The 17,632-nt window shown below is 37.9% G+C and overlaps 1 protein-coding gene across 4 annotated transcripts in view; it reads right to left on the bottom strand.

Moving 5' to 3' along the window:
- The window catches only part of LRRC3B (leucine rich repeat containing 3B), a 90,118-nt gene that overhangs the window by 43,668 nt on the left and 28,818 nt on the right, over positions 1-17,632 (bottom strand). The gene's annotated exons all lie outside the window — the stretch shown is intronic.

Below are 17,632 nucleotides of genomic sequence, written 5' to 3'. Positions count from 1 at the left end.
AGCAATGCACTAAGTCTAGTTAGTGGATATCAAGTATTAGTGATTCTCAAAATTCACTTAGAAGGCTAGCATCCTCATCAAATCTCCCAGGGGCTGAAAGGTCATGGGATTGGGTATACCAGTCTCAACTGGAGCTTTTTTTTTTTTGAAAGTGAGACTTTACTAACAATGGTTTAAAAAAAAAAAAAACCACAGAAGGACATTTTAGTAGAATTCAAGGACCCCAGGCATCACTAAAAAATAGTTAATTTTTAGTTATAATTGTTGTTGCTGGCAAAAGTTGTTAGTAATACCTCTCTTTTTAGTTAAAATCCCTATATTTGATGAAAGTGTTGTAGTTGACACATTTCTATTAAAAACAACAATTTCTATTCTACAAAATACCTGACTCTTCACAACTGTCAAGGTCATGAAAAACAAGGAAATATTGAGACACTGTCACAGACCAGAGGAGAAAAGAGTGGTATGATGACTAAATGTAATATGGATCCTGGAAAAGAAAAGCACATTAGTGGGAAAACTGGCGACCTCCAAATATTGTTTGGAGTTTGATTGATAGTGATGTAACCCAGTTTGGAGTCTTAATTGTGGCAAATGTACCAGAATAATATAAGATGTGAACAACGGGGAAACTTGGTGGGGGTATACAGGAACTCCCTGTTCTATATTTGCCACTTTTCTGTACAACTAAAACCATTGTAAATTTCTAATTTCATTTAAAAATAGCACTATCTATTGCCAAGTAGTTGGCAGGATTGGTTGTGATAATAGGTACAAAGCCCTGAGCTTGTAGTAGAGATCTAATAAATATTATTACCCTCCCTTCTACGAACACCCTTAAAATCCCCCCAATCTTTAACATTCTCTATTATCAGATAAATTCTTTGACATGTACTTCTTCTGTCTTGGTATGACTGAAAAATAATTGTCTTATAATAGACTTTTATAAATTTGAAGGCAGCCATATATTTTCCTTTCTTTTTCTTCTCCACTATTAATAATCTGTCTTCACCTTTTCCTTGTGGTTACTCTGCTTTCTTCTTTGACGTCTTTTTTCTCTGTAGTCTTTCTAAATTTATTTGACTAATTTTAGGATCCAGATCATACTCAGTACTCTTGCAAAGGCATCCCACGATAAACTTATGGATATAAATCCTCTTTTCTCCATGGTTCTCTCTCCTTCACTCTTTCCCCTGGTTTTACACAGAATACGTTCTCAGTATGTTTCTGTTAAATTGATTTGAATTAATGAAGATGGTGTATAGCCAAAGGACTATCTCATAATCCTTGAATGATTTATTATCTTTGCAAACATTTGAGCATGATGTCAGATATAATTATAACATTAAACTTTTAGCTCTCTCATATTTATTTCAAAGCACCTAGTTAGACAGATTTTCCAGGACATGAGCTACTCTGGTGAACATCACATGCCTTTGGGAGTTCCATGAACTCTTACAAAGAACCAAGATCAATACAGTGAAGAAAACTTTCTTTTAGCTTAAAAAGCATACCTAAGGTTTGACTGGAATTTCAACAATTACCAAAAGGTTTCTCACTGGCTTTCAAATAATGCCTGGCAAATCAAGAAAATAATTTATTTTTCCATGTTTTTTCTTGGTCATTTAGCCAAACTTAGTGTCTGTTTATTTATTTTTCACACTATATTTTTATAGCTTGTTGCCTCAACTCTCTTTTCTATACTTGTCAATACCGAACTCTATGCCTTTCTGATTAGATGGCAATGTTTTGAAGTTGTTTTGGTGATTACAATAAAAGAGAACACAAAAGGAAGTAAGCTGGAAAGAAAAATACATCAACAAGACAAAGCGATGGTGCCTCCAGAAAGTATTTTTAGCAGAACACAATAAGAAGGACAAGAAGAAAACAAAAACGATAGGAAGAAATAGTTAAGTAAATGTGATTTTTCAATCAAGCAAAGTGAAGTTTGATTTAGAAGTTAAATCCTGAGATAAGCCAGTCCTTCAAACTGGGATCTGGCCTTGGATTAGAAATGAGGCCACAGAACTCTGCTCTGGGTAGTTCAGAGCCTCCCGGGCATTAGTCATGGCCCAGTCTTCAGAAGGAGATGCTGAGGATGCTCTGCCCACATTCCCTTAGATTTCTTAATGATCTCCAAATACAGCAGATTCTATAGTGCTGCTTTCACTCCCAAAAGCCTGACCGTACCTTTATGGTAGGATGGCCCTTAGGCTGCTGCAGCCCATTTTGCTTAAACTGGTACTTCTCAAAGTATAATCTACAGACCGGCAGTATCCATATCACCTAGGAATGTGCTGAAAATGTAAATTCTCGTACCCTGTCCCAGACCCAGTAGATCAGAAACTGTAGAAGAGGGGCCCATCAATCTGCATTTTATTAAGCCCTCTAGTAATTCTGATACATGTTCAATTTTCAGACCCACTGACACATGGAGAGTCAAGCGGCTTGGAGTTTACATTTTGAGGGAAGCATCTCTTAACCAATGCTGATAGACGTGAGAGCTGCCTCACTCCTTGTGGGAACAAATCAGGGGTGAAATCTAAACTGTCTCCTAGAACTCCACGACAGAACTGACCCAAAATTAATCTCTGTGGGTCTCTCTTCATAGCATAGCCTTTCTTGGCCTTCTCTTCACTTCCCCACCACCCAACTAGTGTTTCACAGGACCACTTCCTACTAATTCAATTTCATATGAATCTTCAGCATAGGATCTGCTTCTAGGGAACTAAACCAAAAATACCTTCTTTCATGAAAACCTCAACTTTATTGTTTACAGTCTGGTGATCTGGCATCACATTAGCAATAATCGTAGACTCCACACATGGCACTAGAGGCTGGGGATAACCAGATCAATAGGACTTTCTCTGCCCCTAGAAAGCTAGGGGTAGTAGCAGTAGTGGTGGGGCTGGGGGGACAGACACTTTAAAGGATATTGTATATATAACAACACTGAAATTCTCAACAGTGGTAGGAAAAAAATTTTACCCAAAATTCCTAGAAGAAGCAATGGGCCAAGCTCACTCCTAAATGTGGATGAAGACTTTTCAGGGTATGAAAAGTGAATGAAGTATTCCAGCAAAACTCATGGACCAAAACATGGGAGTAAGAGACAGAGAAGAACCATGCATAATTTGATGTTCATGTGGTGTCTAGTTCAAATTAGAGAGGGGCAGATGATAAAGTGAAAAAATTGGGAAGTTCTGTAGCATAGGAAGACTTCTGTGTCCTTCTAAGTAGTGTGGCCTTTATTTGGTGGGTGATGGGTATGTGCTGGTAGGTTTTAAGCATGAAAATACATGTTCAAATGTGTTCACAGAAAAATCCTCTGGTTGAATTAAAAAGGGGCAATTTTATCAGCAGGGAGACCAATCAAAGGCTACAGTGAAAATCCAATTTTATCAGCAGGGAGACCAATCAAAAGCTATAGTGAAAATGCAAGACATGGCAAGGTTCTGAACTGGAGGAGAATATGGAACCCAGGAAATATGTAGGAGCCCAAACTGGCAAGATGGTAACTGAATACATGTAGTACTGATTGACAGGGAGGAATAAGGCAAGGACAAATCCAGGTTTCTGGCTTGAGTGATGCAATTAACTTAGTCATAACCATTTTCATCTTGCCAGTTCAGAGTGAGGACTAAAACGGCCACACTGAGAATCGCCCCTTACCTTGGGAAAGCTAGATACAATTAATATTCAAAATCAACACAGTCAATGGAAAGTTTCATCAGTGCTGAAAAATGCAAGGCACCTCTGATTAGTACTGATATAGAATTGCCTAATCAACAAAAACACCAGGTACAATTAATAAACATGCCCTTTCAGTTAAATACAATTTAGGCATGATTACATTCAATGGAGAGTTTATACAATTTTTTCAGTGTTTCTTTAGTAATTAACAAAATTCTAACTCTTAAGAGAATTAGACATAGAGATATGCAAAAGTTTACTAGAAGAGCAGATAGTAAAATGAAGATGCATGTGTGTATTGGGGTGGGGGGAGTGAAATCATGATTAACGTGAGCTTTCAACAGAACAAGCTGCAAAACGAATTCCCCAAATCACTATATGAACAAAAGCAAACACAATACCTAACTCTGGCACAAAAATATTGCCAGAGACAGAACTCAGTCAAGCTAAAAGCTGGCTACAAAAAAGGAGAAACCTATGGAAATGCTTTGGAAGAATTTTTTACTGGAATCGTGCATGAGAGGGCCTAAAGCCCAACTCAATCTAGCTCTAGCCTCTAGAGTCTGATGCACTGGGAATCAATGTGAAAGGGTGGCAGAGCCGGCACAGGAACTTGGTTCCCCTTCTGCCTAAGGGTTCAATCTCTTGATTCCCAGGAAGGCACCTCCTGAGTAACACAGCTGCAAACCCTCATGTCCCTCCTTCCTCATGCTCCATTTGACTTCAAATCCTCATGACATAAAATAAAAGAATTAGCAGCAGGAAAAGAAACCAGTTTCAGGCCTTCCTAAAAACAATGATGTCTATTGGCCTTATCATCCCACCACCAACCTGAGAAAAGACTGTTCACTAAACAAGTGGGCTGAGTTGGTGACAAGAAAAAGCAGTGGTAGGACTCAAGAGACATTCCCACCACCATTGTAGCCACATTCTCTTCAAGAAATTTTGTTACATACTCAAATCCCAGTTTGAATAAAGCAAGGGTAATGTTAAAACTCACTCATACAAACATCCCACATACATGCCCGTTTATCTATCTATCTATCTATCTATCTATCTATCTATCTATCTATCTATCTACCTACCTACCTACCTATCTATCTATCTAATGACTTAGACAGCAACCAATCAGAATGGACAATGTTGTAGCTTCAGCGGTAGAGAGATTTCAGACGAGGGGCTGGGGCTGCCAGGGTATAGTAGGAGTAGGAGGAAGTTAAAGGGTGAATGGGGGCACTTTAAGGGAACAGAGTGGCAAAAATCTTTAATCAGTAGCAATGCATTTCAATATTTCAACAACTGTATATTCATACTCATGCATATCAGATGAAAATCAGTCCTAGCAAACAAGAATATTTTTCTTGCATTAAACTGTCCAAATCCCAGAATGTGGAGCACAAGTTGGGCATGGCAGAGAGTCTAAGAACAGTAAATAAATTTAATTGACTATAATGGTCCAGGAAAAAATAAGATAGAACCAGCTAGCATTAATAGCCAGAAAAAATCACTCAATTATCAAACTCAAGAGGAGTAAAGGAGGACTTTCATTAAAAGATAGGAAATGCGGCCAGGCGTGGTGGCTCATGCCTGTAATCCCAGAACTTTGGGAGGCCGAGGCGGGTGGATCACAAGGTCAGGAGATTGAGACCATCCTGGCTAATACAGCTCGTCTCTACTAAAAATATAAAAAATTAGCCAGGCGTGGCATGTGCGCCTGTAGTCCCAGCTACTTGAGAGGCTGAGGCAGGAGAATGGCGTGAACCCGGGAGGCGGAGCTTGCAGTGAGCTGAAATGGCACCACTGCACTCCAGCCTGGGCAACAGAGCGAGACTCTGTCTCAAAAAAAGAAAAAGAAAAAAGAAAGATAGGAAATTCATATTTCTTTAATGGTATGACTGGATTTTGGAACAGAGAAGTAAACGCTGGGGTGATATGTTAAGGACAACAAGATTTCTCAGAGGAACCCCAGAATACTCAGGGGATTGCTAATTTTTGAGGAGTCACAGAGGTCAGAACCTATAACTCTGAGAAAACATCTCTTTATTCTGGTCCTTTCTGCAATTCCTGACTCCCAGTCCTTAAAAGGCATAGAAATGTCAGAAAACAACTTTGGGTGTTGATCCTGAGCTGGAAGAATCCAAGCAAACACGGAAAAGCAGTGTAGGAAATTAATGGAAGCTGCATCAACCAAGTTCTAACTGTAATGATTTTTATAAATTTGTCATATTCAGGACAGTGTGACCACTACTATAAACACTGCAGCATTAGCATGCACAAAGATGTTCGTGGCAGCAGTGTTTATAACAGGAAAGAACTGGGAAGACATAAATATTTTACTCTATAAAGTTGACTACAGTAACTATGATATATCCATTTGATGTGATGTTATACAGCCATTAAAATGACGTTTATAAAGACTTAGTAATAATGCTTGGAAACATTTTTAAAAATAGGGTAAAAAGGGAAGATACACAATTACCCATATAGTATGATCACAATTAACAACAACTACATACGTAAAGACATAAAAAACACCAAAATATTAAGAATGTTTGGATGTGAGGAAGAAGATTTTGAGTGGCATTTGTCATTCTCTGATTTATCAGCATTCTCCCAATTTAAGCATGAAGGAACAAGATGAACTGAAAACCACAGTGAACTTTGGATAAAGTATGAGCACTTGCTCTATAGACTTCATTTCTGTATGCAGTGCAAGACTTAAGAGAGGAATCAGCCTTTTGACGGCACATTGGGAGCCATAACACTTTGTATTCCCTTTGAACAAGACCTTCCCCTAAACAGAAACTAATATCTGTGTGTGCAAGTGTTAGGGGAGATTTCAGTCATTGACGTACATACCCCTGGGGTCAGCACTTCTATTGACTGATTTGACACTCACAGTCTATTCAGGATGTTTTTCAAATTGTTCAAATATCTAAGAAAAATGTTTGAAGCTATTATGATCACACATTAATAATGCTCAAGGGTAAAATTATCTAAAAAGTAACTCTTATATGGATAATTTTTATTACTTTAAAATATATTTACCATATGCCATACAGTATGATTATATAATTCCCACCACAATCCCATGGTATATTTTCTTATTATCTCCATTGTAAAAATAAGAAAATAGGTCTGGGCAAAATAGGTAACTCAGTTATGCAGGTCAGAAATGACAAAAGCAGAATTTGGACTGAGTGATCTCTGACTTCAAGGTCTACATCTTTGACCATTATTCTATAGTGTCTGGATTTTTTTTACATCAGTAATATACATCTAGATATGTCAAAAGACCATCTTCCTTTGTCAACATTTGCTCTAGAACAATACTCCAAGCAAGCAATGCTCTGGAAGACTCAGGCACGTACTGACTACTCAAGTATCTTATACTGGCCACTTCAAAAACCTAAATGAACCCTATCTTAGAAGCCACAGTTGAAGGAAAATGATGATGTTTGATGGTTCTCCTTTTATTAAATCAGCTTTAAAATGTTACCTGTTTACACAGAAAAAATCACTTAATCTTTGTTCTATTTTGCATTTCATAATTTATTTAAGAGACTTAATGATATCTAACCCTAACCTTTACTCTAAAAGACTTACCATCGTGTGCAGCCTAAAAGGAAACAAATTTTGGTCTGGCTAAATGAAATGAAATAGAATGAAGTTCTGGCTTAAAATTTACTTGCTTTTCTACCATGCCTTTCTGACAAAGAGAAAAGAGAATCTGTAATCAAGGGGCAATTATACTACCTGCATCCAGGAACCAGACACAGCAACGCAAGCAAACTCCCCATAGTCCTTCCGAATCACAATTCTGTGTCATCGGGTCCTCTGAAACCTTAGACTTAGTAGGGATGGAGTAATATAATTATGAGGGGAGCCGTATATTTCTCCTACTAAAACTTGGAGGGAGAAAAATGTGTGCAGCTGGAAGATTAAAACTCTAAGCAAAGTGAGGGTTTTTGCAGAATGAGAAATTTGTTGGAAATAAGGCAAGGCAACAAGAAAAATTATGGGCTACATCTGAGAGCACAATTCTATGGTGAAATTGCTTTCATCATGAAACACCTTTCCAAAAGAAAGAGCTAAATACAGGAGGCATTAGAGAATAATTTCAACCCAGATGGGCTAACACTTCAGAGAAGACTCTACAGGGGATAATCTTTCACAACGTAGGAATGAATGAAATCAGCTGATGGATCTTCCATTGGTTTTTAGCCTCTGTAGAACATTCTATTTTCAGAAAATCTAAACAAAGTAAATCCAAGAAGAGAGGTTTTTTTTTTTGTATTGTTTTTCACATGTGTGTCCAGGCAAAACCGGTTCTTCCTAAAGAAGTAGAAAATATAGAAATAGAGACTAAAGAAACATAAAGTGGATATTTACAAACTACTATTCAAATTATCTCCATGGTAATTGAATGCACTATTTATCAGTTTCCATTGAATTCTTAAATCTGTCTTAATATCTGTATATCACTTATAAACTTTCGTATGTATTATCTTATTTTAACTTTCCAAAAATCCTGAGAGGTTGCCAGGGCATCTTAGGCCCACCTTGCAGATGGTGGAACTGGGATGGAGAGATGAAAGGACTTATTCAAGGACAAATGCAAATGGAAGAATCTGAACCTAAATCACATGAGTATTTGAGTGTGTGAGTTCCATATGTGAGCATGGTAAGAATGGGCCAGGCAGCCAGCCTGCCCTGATTCAAAATCTGAGCTCTGCTGATTTAGGCAGCATACTTAACCTTTTTGCGATTCAGTTTCTTTATTCAGTGAAGACAGTAATAGTACCTACTTCATAGGATTGTTGTGAAGGTAAAATAAGTTAGTATTTGCAAAGTGTTTGGCAGCATACATATGGTTATGGTTATTATTAGTTGATACACACATACATATTTACTTCCACCTCCCATTTTTAACATAAGAATATATTTGTAAAGTTAAGTTTCCAATATCTACATCAGCATTTCCTGAAACTCCCAATGCATTGTGCAAAATCATTAGGAAGTCAGCACCTGATTCCAGTCCAGATACTTAAATTGTCTGCAGATCCGCATACAGCCATCCTCTTACAGTTAACCATCCTTCTTTCAGGTAATTTGTTGCAGTCATGTCCATGTCACCCCTCAAACGCAATACAATCTATTATTTTCCTCTTTATTGTCAGTGTAGATGCAATCTCAGACTTGAAGCTGCCTAAAGTATGCAAACTCACAATGACCTAGAGAGGTGGCACTTTGTAAAAATACTGTAGATTGAAAAACACACAACAGATCACACTTTCCCCTGATTGCAATTTTTTCATCTATTTTCATAGGTACAGCCTGGTTATTACTCTTTGTCAAAGAGAGCACATCATTTGAAAGTGTTTTGTATAAAGAATGAGGCTTTGATAAGAATAGGACCTGTCCCCTCAACTCTCCCTCCTCTTCAATGTGTGGTACTGGTAGCATCCCTGGAGAACTTGTTAGAAATGCCAAATCCCTGGCCCCATCCTAGATCCACTGCATCAAAACACATTTTAAGAAGTTCCCAGGTAATTACTGTGCACATGAAAATTTGAGAAGCATTGGGCTATCTCTCTGCAGACACTTTATTTGCAAATTATGTTTCATTGAAAAGCTGACTTGGCTGAGTGCGGTGACTCACGCCTGTAATCCTAGCACTCTGGGAGGCCAAGGCAGGGGGATCACAAGGTCAGGAGATTGAGACCTTCCTGGCTAACACGGTGAAACCCTGTCTCTACTAAAAAATACAAAAAATTAGCCGGGCATGGTGGCGGGTGCCTATAGTCCCAGCTACTCAGAAGGCTGAGGCAGGAGAATGGCATGAACCCGGGGGGTGGAGCTTGCAGTGAACTGACATCATGCCACTGCACTCCAGCCTGGGCAACAGAGCGAGACTCCATCTCAAAAAATAAAAATAAAAAAACCAAAAAGCTGACTAAAAGGATGACACTCTGCTAGGTGTTCAGTAGCTTGGGTAAAGTCAAGATTATCCAAATTTGATAGTCGGTACTATGATATAATGCAGCAATTATTCTGTCACTAAAGGCATCCAGTCTCTCACTGATTTTCTCTTATATCTCCTGGTATTTACTTATCAAAGTTTGAAAAGGCAGATTCGGCCTCACCTGCAACAACTCAGAAAAATAAGAGTGAGTCATCTCATTTCGCATTTAGAAGAACAGGCTATGCCTGTCGATTCATAGTTGGGTGAGCCCAGAAATGAATGAAAAGCCAAGCCAGACAATCATCCCTCTGTCAAATGCAGCTCAGAGGGCAGCCTCGAAGGTAATGAGCGCCTTGGCTGGAATTAAGAAGTTTCAAGGGACTTCAACAAGAAAAAAAAAAGGAGGAAAAGGAAAATAACTTAATGAATCACTAATTCTGGAGCGACTCAAAGCATGACAGCAGGCATGAATCTTTTTAAATGACTAATACCATCAACTCAGAGAAGTGACTTAGCAAATAAGAAAGTTAGAATGTGATCGCTTAGGATAAATTTTACCCTCAGAGAGAGACATGGGAGTTGTAAGAGGTCCATGTTGCATCCCAGGAGACTCAGTCGTCACTACTGTTGTGTCAGACTACTGGACACTTTTGTCATTGACCCGAAGTAAATTTTGAAATTGAATATAATTCAATAAGTAGGATTCAATCGATCAGGTATGCACTACATACCTGGAATGCTAAGAATTTCAAACATGGAGGTGATTCAAGCTTTTCTCTCACAGAGTTTATAGGCATTAAAGGTGAGAGTTGAGAGTGAGCATCTATTTCAGTTCTTTGATAAAATTTACTATTTTTATTTCATTCAGGATGGGAGGGAAAAGCTGGGAGTGTGTGGTTTGGAAAGCATTCTCTATGCAATAAGCTCTTAAGCAGAAGGCCCTGATTATATTAAAAACAAATATTTTATATCCCTCTGATGTTTAATGATATTTAAACACTGTATCATGTGCTACTGAGTTGTATACTCTGGATCCTATAAAAAAGGCGAGGCAAGTGTTTTTCCTCCTAAATAATAGAAAAAGTTTTTCATCTCAGAGAGCCAAGTTGTGCTTGCATAGTTACAAAGTGGCAGAAAAAAGAATATGAGCTTAGATTCTATTCCAAAATCTAGGTCTTTGTCTCTTGTCCCATGTTAAATCTTAACTTGCTTTACAAAGCATACCCACACATCTTATTTCATTCTAATTTTGATTTTAAATTACCCTGTGGAGTAGAAAGCAACAGGAGCCATTGATTCTGATTTTCAGATGAGTAACTTGTCAAGTGACTATAGCAATGGTTGTCAGGATTCAAATCCCAGTCTGTGGATTTCTAGTCTTAAGTGCTTTCCTCTGCTTCCCTAATACGAGTGCTCTCTAAAATTCATTTCGTCTTGGTTACCTGGCTTAACAATATTCCACTGCCTCTCTTGCAGTTAGATGTAGCCATGTAACAGAATTCTGGTCAGTGGAATGGAAGTGCAAGAAATTCATGTCTTTTCTGAAACTTGGTCCATAAAATCGTCCTATGCATGCTCTTCTTAGTTGCCTTCTGGCTAACAGTAACAGAGATAACAGTTACTCTGTATCTGTATAGCCATGTATACACAATAATAGAGCTAGAGTCAACTTATCTCCCTGAATGACTACATGGAGTAAACTTACCTTCCCGTCCCACTTTACCACCAACCTCAAACTGCCCTGGACAATCATGTAATGTGAATCATTACATATTTGGATCAATTTGCTATAGTGATTAGACGATCTTAGCTGCAGTACACAACCATCCTGCATGTCAGCTCATTTGGGACAGCAGCAGTGGCAGTGGCAGTGGCAGCAGCAGCAGCACCGATATACCTCTTGTTCTGCCTTACAGAGACTATCAGATCAATCCTTGCAGTGATTCTTCAGGGCTTTCATAAATCATTGAGCTAAAATAAGCTGAACAACTAGGCATAGTCAGTTGGAGGCAGAATAGAGAAGTAGATAAGGTCAAGCTTTGCAGTCAAATGAACCTTAGTCTGAGGTCCAGCACTATCATTTATTAGTATGAACATTTTGACTAGTCCTTTAGTCTCTGAGTCGTGGTTTCCTTGTCTGTAAAAAGGTGATAATAAATAGTAATAAGGTCATGGATAATTTTAAACCATATCACAATGTGTGTGATATGCTTGGCACAGACCTTGGCCCAGTCCCTGGCATATGACAGAAACTTGCTAACCAGTAGACATTATTAATATAATGCACTACTGAGCATTTCTGTCACCATGACACAGCTAGAATTGCAGTTGAAGGTAATAGGGTGGCTAATAATGACGAATTGGAGATATGAGCTCTACTTCACTTAGTATTATAAAAAGGGCACATCTATGAAAGATAAATAAAAAGATAAAGGTAAGTATTGTTAATGAAAACAGGATAGATGAGTTAGTGAAAAGGAAAAAAAGAATATTTGCCTTCAGTACTACCAGGTTTTACTAATAATCCTAGGCCAATTTATCAAGTAAGATCTACTTATCAGTCATTTGACTAAATGCCTTAGTCATGTCCATTGTAAGAAGGCTCGAATTTGGCTTTTACGAATAGTCTACATAAACAAACAGCAAGTAACTCAAGATACAGACATTATGGTGCCTCTCATAGGCTTTAACAGAGCTTCAGAGGGTAAGAGAGAAATGTATTTCCTTTTTAGTTGGTCGTTGACTTTAACGATAGGGTCATAATGTTTGGTCTATGACTTCAGGCTTATTTCTTTCTTGTAATACCTACTAATTTCTTTACTAGATAAAGAAATTCTTCACTGTTTAATTCACTGCAGCAAATGGGAGTATCTAAGAAGAAACCATTTTTATTTTTATGGTATTGATTTTTAAGGTTAAACTTCAACTTATGAAAAAGCGATATTAGTTTTCTATTGAGGGAGTAATATAAATGTTCATGGATAGATAGATGATAGCTAAATAGATAGATTGATCAATAAATGAAGAGGTAGATATCCTTTATAAATATATTTTAAGTAAAACTAAGTAATTTTAAAAATATATTAGACAATTATATTCAAAAATTATGAATATGCTAAAGCAATGACTCAAGTTAGGAAATGCCACTTTAAAGCAACAACAGCCCACTAATATGACACAGGTTTATAATTTTTGCTTTTTTCCAGGCACTTTTTACTCACTGGCACTATGTTCATTAACAAACCAACAAACAAAACCTTCTTTCTCCAATGATTATTTTTGCCTATGAAATGGCAAATAAGATTGCATCAGCCTGGTATCCAAGCACTTCTACAGAATATTCTGATGTTCTGATATTCTCCCCTGCTGTTCCTTTATGTCTCCAGGCTATAGCCAAAAAGAACTTTGCACTGTCCCACTACATGCTTTCTCATCTCTATTTTTGCTTATGCTGTTCTCTCTGCCTATAACATCCTCCTTATTCCCCACCAACGAAGTCTTTCTGATTTCTCTTTTCTCTGAAGTACTCCTAGAGCATACAGGTAATCCTCATTTGCATTTATCATACCATGCCTTGTTTTATGGCTGTATATCAGAACCACCTGGGAAAAGTTTAAAGCTACTGGTGCCTTAGTTCCAGCCTTAGAAATTCTGGTTTAATTTATATATAGTGCAATCTGGACCTAGGATGTTTTCCAGAGCTCTCTAAGAGATTCTAGCATGCAGCAAAACTTGAGAAGAAATGTTACACACACTCACAATCTTCTCAAAGCCCCACTATCGGACAGCCGGCTTCTTATGTCTGCTTGCCTTAGTATAGATGGAATAGCAAGAAATACTTGAACAGCATTCAAGAAATACTTAAACAGCCACTTCAGCATTTTTTAAGTCCATCCTGGTCTTGTTCCAGGACACCCAACTCTCTGACAGATTTTAAATCATGATTCTATTCCATTATTTTGCAGGTTATTAGAAACAGATCACCAGGAACAGGAAAACATCACAGCAATTCAGCCAGGCTTTGGACTGTTTCCCCATCTAGGAAATGTATCACACAGGCTATTTTAGGCTGTTAATTAGACATGGAAAAAAATAGCCATCTGGTGCCACCAGGTATGGGCATTATAAACTTTTTCTCCAGTATCCATATAGTATAATTCACTTCTTAATAAACTAAATGTCACTTATTAGGTGAACTATTGTTTTCAATACAGTATCTTTCCATGTGGTCATGCTATCTACTTCAGGACACACATATGGGTACAGTCTGCTCTCAAAAACAAACAGTTCACAGTGAGTTTACATGGGTGACATGATAATTCATAGTGAAAATCTGACACCTGGTCCTGAGCCATACTCAGAAAAATGACTTAGGCCTAAAACCTCCAGCATGATCAAGAGTTCTCAAAAATCTCAGCTAGACTTCAGGTTATCTTACTGTTGTTTAAAGGACACTGTCAGCTTATTTTTTTTCTGTGAGTTCTTCCTTTTGACAGTTTACATGTTTTGTTTTATACTTCATCTCTCTCAGCCTCCCAGAGGCTTAAGTCAGTGAGAAATGACATGTCAGCTTCTCCTAAACCATTATTAATGACAGATCAATTTCTGCAACATCTGAACTCACATGTATATCCAAGCTCATCTTTGAGAATATTTCAAATCAGCTTTTTGAAGTCTTTGTTCCTGTCTGTAAAAAAAAAATGACAGAAATTCTAGATTTCATGGAGGAACTGTTCAGGTACAGGTTCTGACTAACACAAACCAGCTGAACTGAATGTCAAGGAGATGCAAGTCATTCTCCTTTCATTAATTCCTACTAATATTTTCTTCCTTCATTTTCCTCTTTCCCCGCTTATGTCTATTGAATTTTTTCATCCAGTCTTTTAGTCATTTTTGTTTCGTCATCTTTAGCACCTTACCTGATATCTCATTCATTTTTTTTTAATCCCACAAGCTAGGCCTAAGGTTTTGAGGCCACTTCTCCTTCAGTAGGAATCTGCTAGGGGACACTGTCATCCCCATCCCCTTCTTGTTGACCCAGCAATGCCTGGAACTGGTGGAAATGACAATTATCTCCAGAAATAGATTTCAGCACATAGGAGATATGAGATTATGCCATAATAAAAATATGTATGGATATGGACAAGAACTAGAAAGGGAAGAATGCAGAATGAAACAAAAATATTTTTTAGCATAATAAAATCTGGGGAGATGCTTTGTTTACTTTCATTAGTGCTGTTATAACTGTTAGAATTTTACACTTTTAAATAAAAAATTATGTACTTTTAAAAAAGTTGATTTGAAATCTCTAAAACATCTGTGATTTTTCAAAAAAGAAAAAAAGTGGTTTTGGAAGTGAGTAATCCAAGGAATGAGATAGAAAATAATGTGTGCCTTTGCAGAGACATACTTAGTACACGGACGTAGGAAACTGTCTCACTGTCTTTATGTACCATTGATTGCAGGCTAAAGGATTCCTACACATTTCCCCCCCACTGGACTCTCCTTTCTTCTTGCAGGATTTGAGCTCACACTCTGTTCTACTACCCCTCTGCAGGCTTGCGTTTAGTTCCCAGCTCTCCTGTGAGATTCCTTTGGCTTCTTTCTTCCGCCCCACTTCACAGCTGTGCGGTGACATCTAACACTTCCCGGCAGCATATGCTGGCAGGAACAGGTGCCAAGGCAGCAGAGACTGTGAGAACGGGAAAGGATCCCATAAAGGGTTGGGCTCTGCTTAGCAGGCCCCAGCTGTCCTTCCCTCCCAGTCTCAGGGACAGAGCAGTCCCAGTTGATCATGCAGGTGTTATTCCACATATGTACAGTGTTCTGTAGGGTTTGCAGAAAGCCAAACATTACCTCAGCTGGTTGAAAACACTCTGACTTTTCTCCCATTTCATGGGAGGTGCTGTGGATTCACCCACTTTGTACTTGCACTCCCAACATTGCCCAGTAAAATTGTAGTAGGGGCAGCAAAGCATCAAGAGAATGTGACACTTAAGAGCTGCTTCTGCAGTTAGACCTGGGTTCAAATCCAATTTTTGATAGCTCCAGGATCCTGGGCAAGTTCTAATGAGATATGATGTCATTTCTCATCTGTAAAGTGGTTATTCTTGAGAATTCATTGAGATAATATGTACTAAAGGGTCTAACGCTAGTAAACTCTCAATATATGTCCATTTTTATTATAAGGTAACCTCCTGAATTAGGCTTACAGGCTGAACTGACAGGTAGGAAAGTTGAGTCAATTTCCATCTACTTCAAGAGGACCATATTCATAAGGCTAGGAAAAAGGCAAAAGGGTATTTCTGTAACCCATTGAAAGTTCAGCTTCTTTTTACTTCAATGAGCCCCAGAGAGAAGAGATGAATTGTCTCTTCAGAATACGTTACTACACTTCTCTCATTCATTCATTCATTCATTCATTCAACAGATATTTATTAAGTATTGACTTTATGCCAGATTGTCTCACCGGTGTCTAGAATACAGCACTGATAAAGTAAATTTTCTGAGCACATGAAACTTAGAGAGTAACAGAGGAGACAAATACTAAACAAGTAAATAGACACACAGATACACACAGGTACACACCACACGTGCTCATTTAAAATAGTTCAGGTGGTGACAAGCATGGGAAGAAAAACAAACAGGTAAAAATGACAGAGAAAAAGGCAGAGAATAAAAGGGAGTGATTACATATTTCATACAGTTGGTCACAGAAACCCTCTCTGATGAGGTGATGTTTGGATATAACCTTCTCTGATGACCTCCCAGAAAATTCTTCTTCAGTAAAACAAAAGCACATTGGATACACAGGGATTCCTAGTACTTACAAGTCTCAGAGTAACTCATTTTTAATTACACCCATTCTCTATATGACCAAATGATTTTCAATGATAATCATGAAATGGAACAAATATATTTTACGTATAAAAAAATGTGCACTCACCAAACATCCTGTGTCAGTGGGCATAACTGGGGCTTCTCTGAATTAATTTTCTTATAGGATACAGTGTTTACTAACTAATAATAGCAGAAATAATAATAATGAGCTACTTGGAGCTAACAGACATTATTAAAATTTAATAGTAACTACTACAACAAAATATTTTGGACAAGAAAGGATATTTTATCACTAACATTATTTGGAAATGCTAGTGTTTGGTGAAAATAAAAAGCAAAACACCTCCGAGTTGGTTTTACAATATTTTCAAATTCTCTCTGTACTTGCTTATTGCCTGTATCCAGGGTGTGCTGTTCCCACTGGCCTGACCTCAGTCTGCCACTGGTGGGGGAGCTGCGTGACTCCTCTCTCCTCACTTCCAGATCTAGCATGATCTTTTCTTCCAAATATGTTTTACACACTCTCCCTCTTGGACCTTTCAAACTCTGAATCCAGCAACCCATATATATCCTGGAAGTAAAAACAAACAAACAAACAAACAAACAAACAAACAAAAAAACCCTGACACAATCGCTGAGGCTCAACAGAAAAACTTGTTTAATACTCACAGAAATGGGAGCCATACAACCTTCATGTTTTTTAGAAAGAACATAACTTTACTTTTGAGAGCAGGTAACAGATATTTACTGAGTATCTACAATGTGTAAGATGACAAGGTAGGCAGTAAGTGGAGACACACAAAGCTATGAGACATGGTCTCAGACTTTAAGTGTTTTATAATCAAATTTGAGAGAGAAAACATAGAAATATAGGCAGAAGACATGGAACAAATAAATCAAAGAAATAGAAGTTTATTTTAAAAGAGGAATTATTTTCATCACAGGTGGTCAATGAAAACTTCTGTATTTGCGTTTGTCCTGGGTCTTAAGAAGATGAAATTAGCCGGGCGCGGTGGCTCAAGCCTGTAATCCCAGCACTTTGGGAGGCCGAGACGGGCGGATCACGAGGTCAGGAGATCGAGACCATCCTGGCGAACACGGTGAAACCCCGTCTCTACTAAAAAATACAAAAAA

This window comes from Theropithecus gelada, chromosome 2, assembly GCF_003255815.1.
Source record: "Theropithecus gelada isolate Dixy chromosome 2, Tgel_1.0, whole genome shotgun sequence".
Lineage (NCBI taxonomy): Eukaryota > Metazoa > Chordata > Mammalia > Primates > Cercopithecidae > Theropithecus > Theropithecus gelada.
Note: the sequence above shows the minus strand (reverse complement) of the source record. Positions and strands in the feature narration are given on the sequence as shown.